The sequence below is a fragment of the Nomascus leucogenys genome, chromosome 5, assembly GCF_006542625.1.
Source record: "Nomascus leucogenys isolate Asia chromosome 5, Asia_NLE_v1, whole genome shotgun sequence".
In the NCBI taxonomy this organism is placed as follows: Eukaryota; Metazoa; Chordata; class Mammalia; order Primates; family Hylobatidae; genus Nomascus; species Nomascus leucogenys.
In genome coordinates this window covers 50,363,812-50,379,297 of record NC_044385.1, presented here as the reverse complement: position 1 = coordinate 50,379,297, position 15,486 = coordinate 50,363,812, and the positions used below count along the sequence as shown (strand labels likewise).

Sequence of the window (15,486 nt, the reverse complement as noted above, 5' to 3'; positions counted from 1 at the left end):
AGGTTTAACTTAATTTTTTATTTCCAGTGGTTAACCTACCAGCCTAAGTGCATTCATGGTGATCATAAAATGCCATCTTTTGCCATAGTCTGTATTTCCTGTGTTGACGTGAGACTTTCTGGGCCCATCCTCCAGCAGCATGCATTCCAGGTTTTGTGTTTCTTCAAAATGTAAACGTTTCCATTTTTGTGTGTATTGAAAGACTCAGCATTAGAATCCAAGAAGGAGTTTGTGTTTCTTTATTGAGTCAAGTGGATAAGAGTGAGTCTGACGAAGAAGGAAAGGTGGTAAACTTGGCCCGGTTGGAGTCCAGACTTCTTTTCTTCCTAACTTGGCCTCACCCCAGGTGTTTTTTGTTTGTTTGTTTGTTTTTGAGACAGGGTCTTGCTCTGTCACTAAGGTTGGAGTGCAGTGGCTCAATCAGGGATTACTGCAGCCTCAACTTCCCAGGCTCAAGTGATCTTCCTGCCTCAGCCCCCTAAGTAGTTGGGATTACAGGTGTGGGCCACCACACCTAGCTATTTTTTTTTTTTTTTAATTTTAGTAGAGATGAGGTCTCGCTATGTTGCCCACACTAGTCTCGAACTCCTGAGTGCAAGCAATCCACCTGCCTTAGCCTCCCGAAGTGTTGGGATTACAGGTGTGAGCCACTGTGCCAAGCTCACCCCAGTTCTTATTAACTAGGCAGACCCTTTTGAGTCCTGACCAGGCCCTGGCGAGGCTGTGTACTTTGTGATAAGCTTACCTTGCCATCCCTCATGGTGTACCTTATCCTGGTTTTCTGGCCTTCATCCCTCTACCTTTAATGCAGGAACTTCTGGATCTCTTCTCGTACAGGGGTTGCTGAGGAAGACTTAGCAGTGCCAGCCAAGCCCCCTCCTTCACTCTGCCTAACTACATTTATTGTGATATGATCATCCTGTGTTTTTGTGGGATGCATCTTGCAAGAGTGGTCTACCAGAGTCCTAACCAGGAAGTAAAGCCAAAGCCTCTCTGATTGGGTTTTTCCCTCCACCTACATGACAGACTTCCCTTTCAGGATGCCATGGGGTGACCTGAGGGCAGGGGAAGCTACAACATGGGACTGAATAATTTCATCCTCTTCTTTCTCTTTCTTTTTCTTCCCATGGTTCACTGTGTCACAAGGGATTGGTTTTTTGTTTCCTCTCCCTATTCTCTCTTGATGACATATTCTTCTTTAGGGAAGGAAGCCTTGTGGCCCAGCCCTTGTAGGGCGAATGGCGTATTCTTTTTTTATGGAGGAAAATAAGTTTTGACTCATTAGATTTGATTCTGAATTTGTGAGCAGCCAGACAACCACTAGGAATGAGGGATGGCTGAGAACAAAATTCATTGTTTTAGTTAAAAAAAAAAATCCCTGTTAGAATTAACTTATTTATTCTTGTGTAATTATATTGTTAAGTAAGGATTTAGATATTATCATAAATGAGAATCAGAGACACTGACATGTCCCAGATCACAGAGCTAGTATGTGCTAACTGCGTTTAAATCCTAATCCTCTTAATAAGGTTTTGAACCATAAGTGTGTTGGCTCATAGAGGAGCATGTGAAAATTTGCATATTCTGTAGCACCGTGGGTGAATAGGTTTCTTCTTCCTGTTATACCAAGAAGAAAGGCAGAAGTTTTCTTATCCATTTTGTGAGTCCTGAGATTGCAGACGATTACAGCTACAGACAACATTTGTTTTGTGTTGCTGTGCAGACCTACTCTCATCTTTATTCTAATCCACCTGTCTGTACAGACATTCAAAGACTTTCTCTTGGTATACTAACAAATTCTCTGATACTGTCTAACTGCTTACCTAATGAACAAGATGAATACTTTGTCTTCTGCTAAGAACCATAAACTGTAATTACCTGCAGGGTAAAAGTTAAGACAAATTCTCTGGTTGTCATGCTTGCAAACAATGCTTTATTCTTTAGCATGGTATATAAGCCTGGCTCCAACCTTCTATTCGAAATTCCTCTCACTCACCTTACTGGCAGTAGTGCAGAACAAGTCTTCATTCCTCAGTCCAGCCTGTGCAGCTCTCTTACAAACCTCCATGACTTGGGTGCTGGCTTTTTAGTACCATAGGGCACACTCTCTGGACCCTTCTTATATCAGGCAAAATACCACTGAACTTCCGGAGGCCGGGGACTGCTATACCTTACTGTTTTGTATTTGATATTTTGCTTTAACACAGCCAGTGTTTTGGTATTTTAGCAAGAGCCTTGCATTAGATTCTTGGGGTCCTAAGTAGGATCTGAGGAACAGCCACATCAGTTTCTCCTGAGAGATTGTTAGAAATTCACGATCTTGGCTGCCAACTAAAACCCATGGAATCAGAATCTGCTTTTCAGCAAGATCTCCTATGAACAGTGTATGCATATTAACATTTGAGAGTCACTGGGCCAGATGACTTCTCAGGACTTCTCCTCCCTGACATGCCACGGCTCTATAGACTGCCTGGATGATGGCCATGTGTAACTGTAAATATGTTTGAATATTCAATATCTTACATTCACATGGGTCACAGGGACCAGGACCCTGAAGAACTTAAATGGGAGTTTTCACTGACTTTACCAGGGGATGGGACCACAAAAGGACTGAAGAGATAGGTGACAACAAACTTGTTGACCAGCTCTAAGGCAGGGAGGGTGCTGGAGGGCAGTTCTTTGGAGGAGGTAAGGAATCAGGGAAGCTCGACTTACAGGTGCTCAAACCATATAAAGGCAACTGATCTACAGCCACAAAAACTTGGGGAAAATGAGTTGCCCCATTTGTTGTCACAGGATGCATTTGGCCTCCAATTCATTTTCCTATATATGACTTCTCCCCTTCTCTGCCCTCTTCCCACTGTTTCCCTAGAGTTGCTTTTTGTGTGTAAGAAGCCCACAGGGGAGGGACTCTGCCATTCAGGAAGAAATGCCCAGTTCCTGGTTTCTGCCCGAGTCCTGTAGGTATCCTTCTGTGGATTTTGGAGGATTGCCTACCTGATCTCCATTGCAGGGAGGGATCTAGTTTCCTGTGAGACTATTTACATAGGAGAGCTGACCCACCAGACTTCTGGAAAGCATCATCAGGGGCATGCCCTTACTGTTGAAATAGAGATGACAAGTTCAAGTAGGCATTCCATTTCTGGGAAATTTGCTAGCTGCAGGCTACAGAGGATTTGCTAAGAAGTTAATTAAAATATACATCATGGGTATCCTACAGGTGGTGCCTGGGTTGTGATTAGTGAGTGATTGGGAGGCAGTCAGGCAAGGTTGCTTGCTGCATTATTTTAATCGAGGTTCTTCAGCTGGGAGTGGGGAACAGGGTTGTCATTAGGAGACTAAGGGAAATGGACTTGCAGAGGCTTGGTAATAGGGGCAGTAGCTCAGATCTTATGACACATTGTCATCATAACATAAATCTGCAAATAATACTTGTCTAGTTGGCGGCTGACTTAATTGATAGCAGTAATTGTCATAGCAATATATTTCCAAGATTACTTATATTTATGTCACAGTTGGGATTAGGTACCCTTCTTGCAGTCTGGTTTTAATGAAAAAACTGAGAGCTAAGATCTTAGGTTCCCCAGGATTTCTCAAGTGAGTTCCTACTACAGAGTGGGATGTGGTATATTTGAGACAGATGTATTTCCTCCTGAGTTGTGTGGTCACTCACTCCAATAGGATTGGTCCAGAGGGAAATTCAAGGGACTGGTTTTATGTTATGTTTTTTGTGTGTTTCATTTTCTATTAGATAGCAGATTTAATTTTCCAAAAGTTTTTAGCAAGATCATCTGCCAATATTTGCCTTTGGCTCAAACATAATCGACTAAAATGTGGCCTAGGTACCTCCCTTCCTCAAGGTTGTTGGTTGCGAGAGTCCTATCAGTAGAACCAAGAAACTGGACCAGCCCCTTTCCTGGTTTGAGTAAAGACTTCAATTAGAGTTATATGTGGAATTTGGCTGTGGTCCTTGGCTCCTGGGATGTTGAAATAGGAGGGTGAGGGACCGAATCTCTGGAATCTGAGAAAATCTTTAGCAGCCTAAGGGTTCTAGGTCTCTTGCCTGTGCTTCAGAGGAGAGGGAAGGATGTTAGGTGAGGTGGAGAGTGATTCTCTCCCACTCTGTGAAAGCATCTTCCTAGTGGAGCCTTGACCACAAGGGACTCTTTGGCCCTTTTCCAGAATAATGTAGGCAGAAAGGAATTTTCCTTATGACAAGTAGGGACAGGACCTGCCCTCGAGAAATCTATGCAGGCTGTTCTTGTGTGAGTTTGTCATATATGCACCTCAAAAGTGCTGTTTATCCAGTCTTAGATGGATACTCTGGAACTGCTGGCCCCGAGGAATGTGTCATGAAATATTTTTCTGGTGCTGGGAAGCATTTTTCTGGACCCCTTCCTCCCATAATGAGAGACAAGCATCTGGGAGAGGGTTTGCAGAGTGGTGGCATCTGTGTCATGCCATCTGACCCGTGTGGGCTTAAAGTGTGATCTGTTGGCTGTGTATTCTGACCACTGAGTAGCTGGTGGAGGTGCCAGCAGCAGGAGTAGCAAACAATTTGTCAGCTGTTCCCGGGCAAGTTTTATCAGCGTCGCACTGAATAGAGTGTCCCCTATCATAAGACCTTTCCCCAAATTATTCTGTAACTTCATATTTGATTCTTGAATGGTCTAGATTATTCTCACCAATACTTTGCTTACAGACTATTTAGACTTGTTCTAGAGCCTCTCTGAATGAATTGTACCTGAAAGTCCAAATTCTCTTTGGTCAAGGAGTATTTATTGAGCACCTACTATGGGCCAACCATTGACAAATGGATATGATACAGAGCTGAATAGAGGAGTCCCTGACCTCAGGGAGTTAATACTGACAAGTAATGTGTCACAAGACAGGCATTGACCATCATTGAGCCTCTATAGCCCCTGAATGTTTAAAAACATTTCCACATCTATTGTCTCATTTGTTGGTTCAATAGATTAGTCAGAGAAGACCTTGTTTTTGTTATCTCCATTTTATTGATGAGAAAAATAAAAGCTTAGGTTAAATGATTTGCCCAGAGAGGAGAGTGGCAGACCTGAGACAACACCATGTCATCTCCCAGTAGCATGTCCTAGTTTACTTGATGTTGGTTTCAGTAACAGTTTACCAGTGATTAGCTTTAAACTGTCATGTCTTTAAAATGTAAATATTGTGGTCAGTGGACACCTTGAAAACTAAATGAAATTACACTAATTCCCTGAAAGTAAGTGAAATAAATTGTTTTGTTTGAATAATTGTATGTCACTTCGACATAAAGTTGTTGGAAAAGCAGAGCAACATTTTAATTCATTTAAAAAGCATTTAAGGGAGTTATGTAATGATGCAGTGTAGAGAATAGAGCATGAGCTTTGGAGTCCAGCAGACTTGGAGTCACATCCTGTCCTTACTAGTTCTGTCACCTTGGTCAAGGTACTTATCTAAGCCTTAGTTTCTCTACCCGTTAATGGGCTAATGATGCCTACCTGCTGGGGCGAAGGTGAGAATTTAATCTTTCTGTATAAATTAAGGTTCATGTTCTGTTTGTTACTGGACATTCAGGCATTAAAGGTGTGTGTGTGTGTATGTGTGTCTTTTGACTAAACTGACACAATATGAATTACATAGCTATTGGAAGTTCATTTGGGGTAGAGCAAGGTGTGGTCACCCTCCAGGGTTACTGACACCAAGGTCCAAAGTGTGCTGGAGGTGAATCAGGATTGAGAGAGACCTCACCTCTGTATTGAAGTCCCATGGACAGACTGCAAGCTGAGGAGTCAAGTTGAGCCAGCAATTAACCCATTTATGCCTGAGGTTGCAATTTTTTGAATATTTGCAATCAGACCTTGGCGATGACATTGAGCAGTAGGATATAAGTAACTCCCACATGCTTTGCATTCCAGTAATGGAACACTAGGCATAAATAGTTGCCAGGGAAGACATGGAGCTGCAGCTATTGATACGTAATGAAGCTGCTGCTTACATGGGCAACTCTATGGAGCTTATTCCAGGAGGCACAACACCAGGGATTTTAGTTACTAAGGATTAATGCAAATATGATGGTGCTTGGCACCCCCCATTTCTGTTTGGAGCCCGTTATATCCTGCACCCCTTGCTGTCTTGCACTTTCCATCTACAGTCTGCCTCTAGAAACCTGGCAGCTCTCTACCTGGGTTCAGTTTCAGAGCCTGCAGATAAACTTTGTTCCCCATCCAGCCTCTGCTTCCCTTTAGGCTCAGCTGACCTCTCCCTGATAGCTCCCCTCCAGGACAGAGTCCCCACCTTATTCCTTTATTTTCCTGGATACACTCATGTGGGACTTATCCTCTAGGAAGGCACTTGTCAGATCTCTGCTTCAGGGGAGGCTGTGACTCCATCCATCTATCCATTCACTGATCGAACAAATATTTGTTCAGTGCCTGTTATGTGCCAGCAACTGTGCTTTGTGCTGGGGATATAGCAGTGAACAAAACAGGCAAAAGCACATACGCTCACATAGCTTACTCTCCAGCTGGCAAGATAGATAATTAACCTAATAAATGAGCGAATGATATGGTGTGTTAGGACGTGATAAATGCTATGGCAAAAATAGAGCAGGGTGAGGGGGACTTGGAGTTCTGGGGGAAGGGTTGCAGTATACAGTCAATATCACTTTACAAACACTGAATTAGTGACCACTGGGCCATTGCTTCTAGGGGAAATACAGGGTTAGGTTCCTGCTAGCCTCTGGTTACAACCTTCTCATCAACTGATAATACATAACTTTGTTTTTTTTTAGTGTTTCTGCTTAAAAGACGCCTTCTTTACCATATGTAGTCAATTCATTCACATTGAACTCACGGCCAACAGCACCATAACTTGTGCTTGAATAAAGCTTTTCTAACACTTGTGTTTTCTCCCGAAGACTCATCACAGCCTTCCAGTACTTAGCAACGCTAGACAGCACTTCATTACTGTGCTTGGGGGTCACTTTTAGCAATGAAATCGCCAAAAACCCAAAAATGTGAAAAACATGGCACTAAATAGGTGGCAGAAAGGATACCCGTAGTATGAGAGCTAAAGCATGGAGGCGGCATGGGCCTTGTCGGATCTCACCCAGCTGAGGTCCTCAGCAGCACTTCAGACCTCACTGGGTGATGTACATATTTTGCTGCACGGAACTTTTCTGTGAATGGCCACAAAAGTGCCTCAAGTATTGATTTTGAGGTTACAAATAAATTTTAGTGAGGTGAATTTGCAAATACACAATTTGTGAATAACGAGGATCGAGTGTCAATGAATGATCAGCGTAGGCCTCATTGAGAAGGTGATATCTGATGAAGACTTGGAGGAGATTATGGGAGTCATGTGGGTATTTGGAGAAGTGTTCCAGGAAGAAGGTACAGCCAGTGCCAGAGGTGTGCCCAAAGTGGTCAAGGAATAGCAAGAAGGCCAGTGTGGCTGTCATGGAATGTGGAGTGACCAGGAGAGTGGCAGGAGATGAGGGTGGGGGAGTGGACTTTGTAAACGATAGTGCATCCTTTGGTTTGTATCTGAGTTAGATGGGGAGATGTGGAAGGGTTTTGAGATAAGAAGTTTTACAGCACTGTACTGTGTTGAGGCAGAAGCAGTAAACCAGTTAAGAGAGTGCCGGCAGTAATCTATAGCCAAGCCTAGATGTCATCATCTGCTCACCACTAAAAAGAACTCTTTTGCACCTCCCAGTGCCCAAATCACTCCCAGATCACAAATAGAGCACAGTTCTTAGAACTCAGCCACCTTTTTGGAGCATCTCAAGGAGAGTTAAACTGTGGGATTACAGTACCTGCTGCTGCTGGTGTCTATCTGAAAATGTGCTGCCACTGGAAACTGAACTAATTGAAGCTTTAGTTTCTCTAATGCAATTTTGCACTTTGCATTATTGGCCTTACAAGTTCAAATTATTTAAACACAGGGTGCCAGTAATTAGATAGAAGAATACTCCCTTCGTTGTTTGTCTGGATAAAAGGTACGTATGCTTCCTTGCTAAGTTTCAGCTTTCTTTTTTACAACCATGATCCCAGCCCTTGAAAGCCACATCTCACTCACCTTCACTGGGAAGGGGAATGTGGCTAAATAGATTGCCTGCATGAAGATATTTGTATCCAAAGTAGAGAGCGGGAAATAATTCATGTCACGTTGCTGTACTGCTGTAATGAATACAGAATATACTTTCGGTAATGCATTATTAAAGGCATGCACAGCAGAGCTTCCGTGTATACAGTTTGAGTGTGAGCTTATTAGCATTTCAGGTTGATACCTCTTTAAGATTTAATTAGATTCCAGGCTTCAATCAATTTATTAAACGAATTTCTCGCTGCTTAAAAAGTGTAATGTGTTCATGACAGTAGCTTTTCATCACTCTCTTCTCATTTCCTCATGCACTCAAGCAAATCTCAGCTTCCGTCTTGGATTCAAAGCCAGAGATTATTTTCCAAAGATACTATGCTGTATAAACGTAGCCTCTTTTGTGCTTGGGGATATTAGGGCCTTGGGGAGAGTTATTTTTTATCCACACTGTCTGACGTGAATGCATCTCTTGTAGATTTACCACCAGTAAATATAACTAATGCATAATAATAGCGCTGTCTTCTGTTTCAGTGGCCCTTTGTCACTGTGACTCTTTCTACTATTCTTTTGGCACAAAATTCACAAACTTTTATTTCTGTTGCCATGGGGAGAGTGTTGGGACTATTCAAATAGTGGGAAATTAAATGGCATGCATCAAATCATGGTAGTGATTTGCAAGACAAGCTAGAGAGCTAGACCATAAAGTGCATAATTTCATGACGTTCTGCATTTGTTTAGAAGAGTAGAGAGAACACTTCTCTGAGCCCAGCAAGCATCCTAACCTTGCCTCTGTCATTGCGTGCATGCATACCCTTAAGTCAGCCCCTGGCTATGATTGCCTCATCTTTGAAATGGGGCCCCTGGTATCTTGTCATTGGAAGGCAGGGGAGAGGTCTGATCTAGTTCCAGCAGTTCCAGCAGGTTCTGTGTATTTGTGGGGTAAGGGAGGGTGATGCAAAAATAGATTAGTTTCTATTTATGTCTAATAGCTATCATCTAAATAAATAAAGCCTAAAATGCAAAGTGGAAGAAGTGATATAATTTATTTGATGTATTTTTAATTTGTGAATGAACTAGGGCCTCAGATTAAGGTCAGTTGTGTCCAGCTCAGTTAAGGAAGTTATTTTTATTATACGGACTGTTTATCTCCTCACGGGTTATATTTTTGAAAGTTCAGTTGGAAAGGAGATTAAAGACCCATCAACCAAGGTAGAATAATATAAGTATAAATCCATTTCTATACTATAAATCTTTCTATAAGGATAAATTGATGTTTGCCACAGAGCAAAAGCTGTGGTCAAAATGCTGTGAATTCACAATTCAGGGAAAAAAAATACTAGTTAAGAAGCAGAGCCCAGAGGCAAAATGGGATTGTGACTGATTGACAGGCACAACTTCAAGGACAATGCTGATTTCATTTTTGCAAGCCTCAACATGGGCTAGGTTATGTAAGAGGCCTGTGAAATTTTAAAAACTGATTTTCCACCTGCGGATTATTCATGTAAGGAATGCTAAACCCTATTATTAACCCCAAGCCTGATTTCTCACATAGAAGAGAGTGGAAAAATGCCTGACTGACATGTAGTTGGAGTTCTAGGATCTTCTTTAATCTGGAAAATGTCCGTAGCCTTTTTTTGTCTTTTATGACATTAAAGAGTATAGTTATCCCTTATTTAATAGAACACTCATAATTTTGAAGTATCCTCATGATGAGATTGATATTATGCATTCTGGGCAGGAATACTACATAAGAAGTATTATATCCTTGTCAGGGTATGTCATCTGGAGGGACACCATGTCCAGCGCTGCCCATTAGAGATGTTAATTTTCATCATCCTGAAGAATGAATTTTGTCTGATTTATCCACTGTTACCATAGCTACTTTTTTTTTTTTTTTTGGCCTTGCAGCTAATAAGCAATATATGGAAGATACTTGAAGACCATGCAAATACTCTGCTCTTTGTCAAAATGTCCCCCTAGACTTAGTGTTATGGGTTATTTTTGCCTGAGCCTGTTTTACCCTGATGGTTGCAGAATGATTTTCTGACTTTGGCACTTACCAGTGGCACTAGGCATTCTTTTGAAAACATGAGCTCCTTCCCCCAATTCGTTTCTATATTTATTTTCTATATGGATGTGCCACTTCCCTGTGTTTCAGTAGTTTACAATTCATTACTTAGTTATGTATTTATTTTTCGGTGCTCCCATTGTCTCAGTCTTAGCCAATGGCAGCCCCATCAACCTGCTTCTCAGTCCTTGGACATGCCCAAATGGGATTTGAGAAGGATACCTTATATTAATAAACTCTGCCCTGCCAATCACCTTTTTTCCCTCTGTGGTCCCTAAAGTATCCATACATAAATTCAGGGTCATTGCTGGCTATGTGCAGAGTAAGACGAGGTATGGGCTAGAGGTTTATGGGGTCTCTTTGCTCCTCACTGAACCCAAACTTGAACCTCAGTGTCTTGCCTCGTATTGAGTGGCTACCAGAAGAACAAGAGAGAGAAGACAGTACATGAGAATATGAATGAGGAAAGAGAAAGAACAAAGAGCTCAGGCCTCCCCTTCCCCCATGTAGGAGTGGGCTCAAGACCTAGATGGGAGTGAGAATAAGAACACATCTGTATACCTGACTTTTTAACACGCCAGCTCCTCCTCCTAGGATATGCAGCACACAGTGCTACAGTCCGATCACTCTGAGGCAAGTCCTCCTCTCTGTAGACTCAGGGTCAGCTGCCATAGACTTCTTCACTAGTCAGCCCTGGTCAGAGCTATAGCCTTCTTTCTTGTTCTTCACAGTTGCTTAAGAACAGGACCCATTTCACCTCTTCCTTGGGTGCTCCCAGCAGAACTGACACACGGATCTCTCCCACCAGCAACTCCACAGGTCCTGGGGCTGCTTGGATCATGAGGTCTCTATATTAGTCAGTTTTCACACTGCTGATAAAGACGTACCTGAGACTGGGTAAATTATAAAGAAAGAGGTTTAAGGACATACAGTTCCATGTGGGTGGGGAGGCCTCACAGTCATGGTGGAAGGTAAGGAGGAGCAAGTCATGTCTTACATGGATGGCAGCAGACAAAGAGAGAATGAGAACTAAGCAAAACAGCTGCCCCTTATCAAACCGTCAGATCTCGTGAGACTCAGTCACCACCATAAGAACAGTATGGGGGAAACTGCCCTCATGATTCAATTTTCTCCCACCGGGTCCCTCCCACAATATGTGGGAATTATGGGAGTACTGAGATTTGGGTGGAGACACAGCTAAACCATGTCAGTCTCAGACTGTATGCCCTGTGTTGTCTTGTGTTTCCAAAGGGCATCTGATAGGTTGTAATATTGGGCCTCAATTTCCTTTAAGCTAAGAGAAGGAATAGGATTAGGATCTTTAAGATCGTCTTCAACTTCAAAACTCTCTAATTCTGAAAATTGAGGCAGGAATTGTATGTCCTTGAATTAGTATTCTCACATATTTGCCCTTATCACCCTAAAGTTCTGCTATTGTGTCTAGCAAAATAGGCACTTTTCATAGGTTTTCTTCTTTAATAACCTCTTACCACTCCCCTAAATGATCCCTTTTGATGGAATTGTAATCAGGGTGTTAATTAATATATTTGCTAGCTATAATATACGGACATAAAAACAAAGTATTCTTACAAAAAGGAAATGAATTTCTGTAACAGCCTAGTAAAGGGCATATTTTTGAATTCCTCCTAAGACTACGTTAAGCGAATGCTTACCCATAATGAAGCCACTCCAATCAGCTTCTCGTTTCTTTTTCATTCATTTTGAAGGATTGTTCTTGAGCTGCTGAAAGTGCTATTCACATTATTAATAATTAGAACTTTTGTCTAGATGCTGGGTCCCCTTTTCAAGTATTCTGACCATCTGCAGCTCTGTGTACTTACCTGCTAGCCACAGGTAGGACTGATCAAGCGTGTGTTCTTTTGAGTGGACAGAGTCCACACCCAGACCTTCAGTGTGGGGGGAAGCACAGTGTTTCCTATATATCAGGCTAACTTCTAAGGTGGTTTATTAATAAGGGACTTGCCCCCAGTATTGACAGTTCATATCCAATAGTACCTTTTGTGTAGTTTGTATACTTACAAAGTCAGGGGCTTCTAAAAACTCAACGATCGAGCATTCATCTCAGGAATCACTGTCATCTAAGATCAAGCCTCTTGATTATCTTCTTATTGGCTTGGGCAATAGGCAGGCAAGTGTCCTCTCCCCTCTGTCATTAAATCCTGCACAGGCTGCTAGCCTAAAGGAAAGCTTGATTTGCTGATTATACTGTGGCTTTGAAAGCTGCTTCTGCTCTCTGAAGAATGTGAAAAGGAGGGATAATGAAGTCCCCAGTCACTCTCAACTTAGAGCCATATAATTATTTTAAATTGTTTTCATTGTCTGTTCTTCATACCTGTGATGTGGTTTTTCAGATTTCACTCCTAAGATGTCCAGATCTTGTTGTAGAGGCGTAGGCAGTAGGAGAGGACGGGCAGGAACGAGTGCTGCCAGGCCACGCATCTGTGTGGCTGTGCAAAGAGCTTAGGATTAGCTCAGACAGCAGAGCAGCAGATATGTGGGCACAGTGAGGAGCTCACGAGCAAAGGTGAGGACAAAGGGATTGCAGAACCATAAGGATATGGTTTAAGGGAGGCTATTCTCAGAATAAGTCAATACTCAAAAATAATGAAAAGTAACTAAGAGGTTTTTCTTTTAGCTATGGAAGAGCATAAACATGGTCTCCTGCAGAGCCCCACAATATCAATTTGAGCTCCTCCGTGGACTTCACAGAGAATGGTCTTCAGAGGTATCCAGTTGAAAGACAAGGGTTAGTAGTATTCTGAAGGGAAGTTCACAGTGGTTGCTTCAGAGTCCCATTCTCTTCCATTTGTTTTGACAGCCAGGAAGCACGTGCATGTTTTAATAAGTGTTTCTGGTATGACACTGAGAGGTATGGATAATGAATGGCTTGGAAGAATGATCCAGAGATGCTGGTGAAGGGGTTTAGAAGATGTTGCTCCAAAATATGCCACTTTGGCATATTATTTTAAGCTAAAAGAAACTGAGAACCAGCCAACATAGGAAATGCTCTTTTACCTTTCCCTCAGCTGCCTAAAATAAAGTATAAATTTCCCCTTTTATAAAGAAAATTTACATTTATGAAGGAAATGCTCATTAATGTTCATTAGTAAAGGCATCTGTAGCAGGAAGAAAGCTACCAAGAGACAGCTTTTATCACCTAAGGGACTTAAATCTGCATACCAAGGCAACCTTTATTCACCGTCCATTTCCTCTTCTCACCTTCCCATAATTTGCCTTCACCATCCCTCAGAGGCACCAAACCCCTATTCTTCTCTGTAGCTCAGATGATACATTAGTTTCAGTCATCTGGCTGCTTCCTCGTGGGATTCCCATGCATCTGTACGTAATTAAAATTATTTTTCCTCTGTTAATCTGTCTTATGTAAATTTGTAGACCAAAGATCCGGAAGGGTGGAAGGAAGCAATTTTTTTTTCCCTCTACACTGGAGAATTTGATGCACAGTACAGCAATTTATAACACAGAAGGAAAACCTATAAAGGTCACGTGGCTCTTCTTTCCCCTGCATATTTGCATCACAGATTCCCTCATCTCCTTCAAGTCTTGATTCACATATCACCTTCAAAGTGAGGCTTACCCGGACCATTCTGTTTAAAACTTCAACTGACATCCCCACTCACCCCCTCACTCTCCACTTTTTACTTTTTGCTCTAGCACTTGACCATCCCCTAACACGTGATATGCTCTAGTTATTTATTAGACACATAATGGGGGTGAATTGTTGATTGTCTGCCTTTCCCTGTTGGAACAGAAGTTCCATGAGAATGAAGATGTTTTCCCGTTTTACTCACTGATGTGCACCAACAGCTCAAACAATGCCTAGCATCTAGTAGCTGTTCAATGATTATTCATTCGATGAATGAATGAATGAAATAAGAGGTAAAACATGGCCAGGCATGGTGGCTAATGCCTATAATCCTAGCACTTTGGGAGGCCAAGGTGGGAGGATCGCTTGAGCCTGGAAGTTGGAGACCAGCCTGGGCAGTATAGTGAGACCTTGTCTCTACAGAAAATTTAAAAATGAGTAGAGCCTGGTGGTACACACCTGTAGTCCTAGCTACTCAGGAGGCTGAGGTGGGAGGATCATTTGAGCCCCTGAGGCAGAGATCACAGTGAGCCAACTGTGGCACTGCACTCCAGCCTGGACAACAGAGTGAGACCTTGTCTCACAAAAAGAAAAATAAGGTAAAACATTCACAGACATAGCAAAGAAGCCAAAATGGGGACCTGGAGGGAACTCATTCTTCAGGTTTTGCTTAAGTGAAAAAGGAACTTTCTGTACTAAAAAGTGGACAACAGAAGCAATGCTTTGCTGAATGGTTCATGACAAATTCTATTAATTGAAAAGTCTTAAGTAATGTTCTTTCTACCTGTATGTGTTCATTCAAGATTCCAGCTCATTGATACAAAGTCATTATTTTGATATCATTCATTTAGGGTACAACTTTATTTAAATGCAGTGCACGTTATTTCTTTAAAATGTGCTGATTTGTAAAATACCATGTTGTTAGTAAATAGTTCTCTGCTGTCCCTAAAGAGCTAGGAAGTGGGGATTAGGGAGTGGGGAGATTAAATTGGAGGGAAGAGAGTTGAAGAAAGTAACTGGAGACAGGGCTAAGCTGGGATTCTTTAGGAGGAGTGACAGAAAAGTCATTCTGAGGCTGTCAGCTTAATGCCATAATTGCCTTACATAATTTAACACATAAATGCTGAATAAACACCAGTTAAAGCCTTTATGAGAGAGAAGCAGGCTAATCCGAGGATCTTACTTTGTGCACCTTGACTTGTGGTCATAATTGTCCCCACGTTGTTATTATTTTTGCAGCCTCCTCCGAGTAGCTTGTCAGTTGCCCTTGACCAGGGCCTCTTTTGGTCATGTTCTGTTTCTATTCTATAGCAACTGGCATTTGGTGTTGTCCTGGTAACCATCAACTTCTATGTTTGCATTTCTTATTTGGAGCTTGAAAAGCTGAGGTTGTAGGTTAGGCTTCCTACAAGCTGACCATCTGTGAATCCGGGAAAACGGCCCATGACCTTCTTAAGCAGAGCACATACCTTTGGATACATGTCTTTAGTGAAAGAGGAGCTCAGGAGAATCTGCAGATGCTCACCCTATATCACTTCCAGGTATGCATCCCCCACAGCCCACAGTCCCAGTCCTTTGTGAAGGCCACAACATCATTTATGATTATTTCAGATTAGTTGAGTGGGCTTGTCTGTAGGAGGCATAGTCCTCAATGATTCTTTTACATCTTAACATAGAGCAGCTATTAACT

General features: G+C 42.1%; 1 protein-coding gene across 5 annotated transcripts in view; it reads left to right on the top strand.

Annotated features, from left to right (window-relative positions):
• Window positions 1-15,486, top strand: part of HHAT (hedgehog acyltransferase) — a 357,081-nt gene that overhangs the window by 141,297 nt on the left and 200,298 nt on the right. The gene's annotated exons all lie outside the window — the stretch shown is intronic.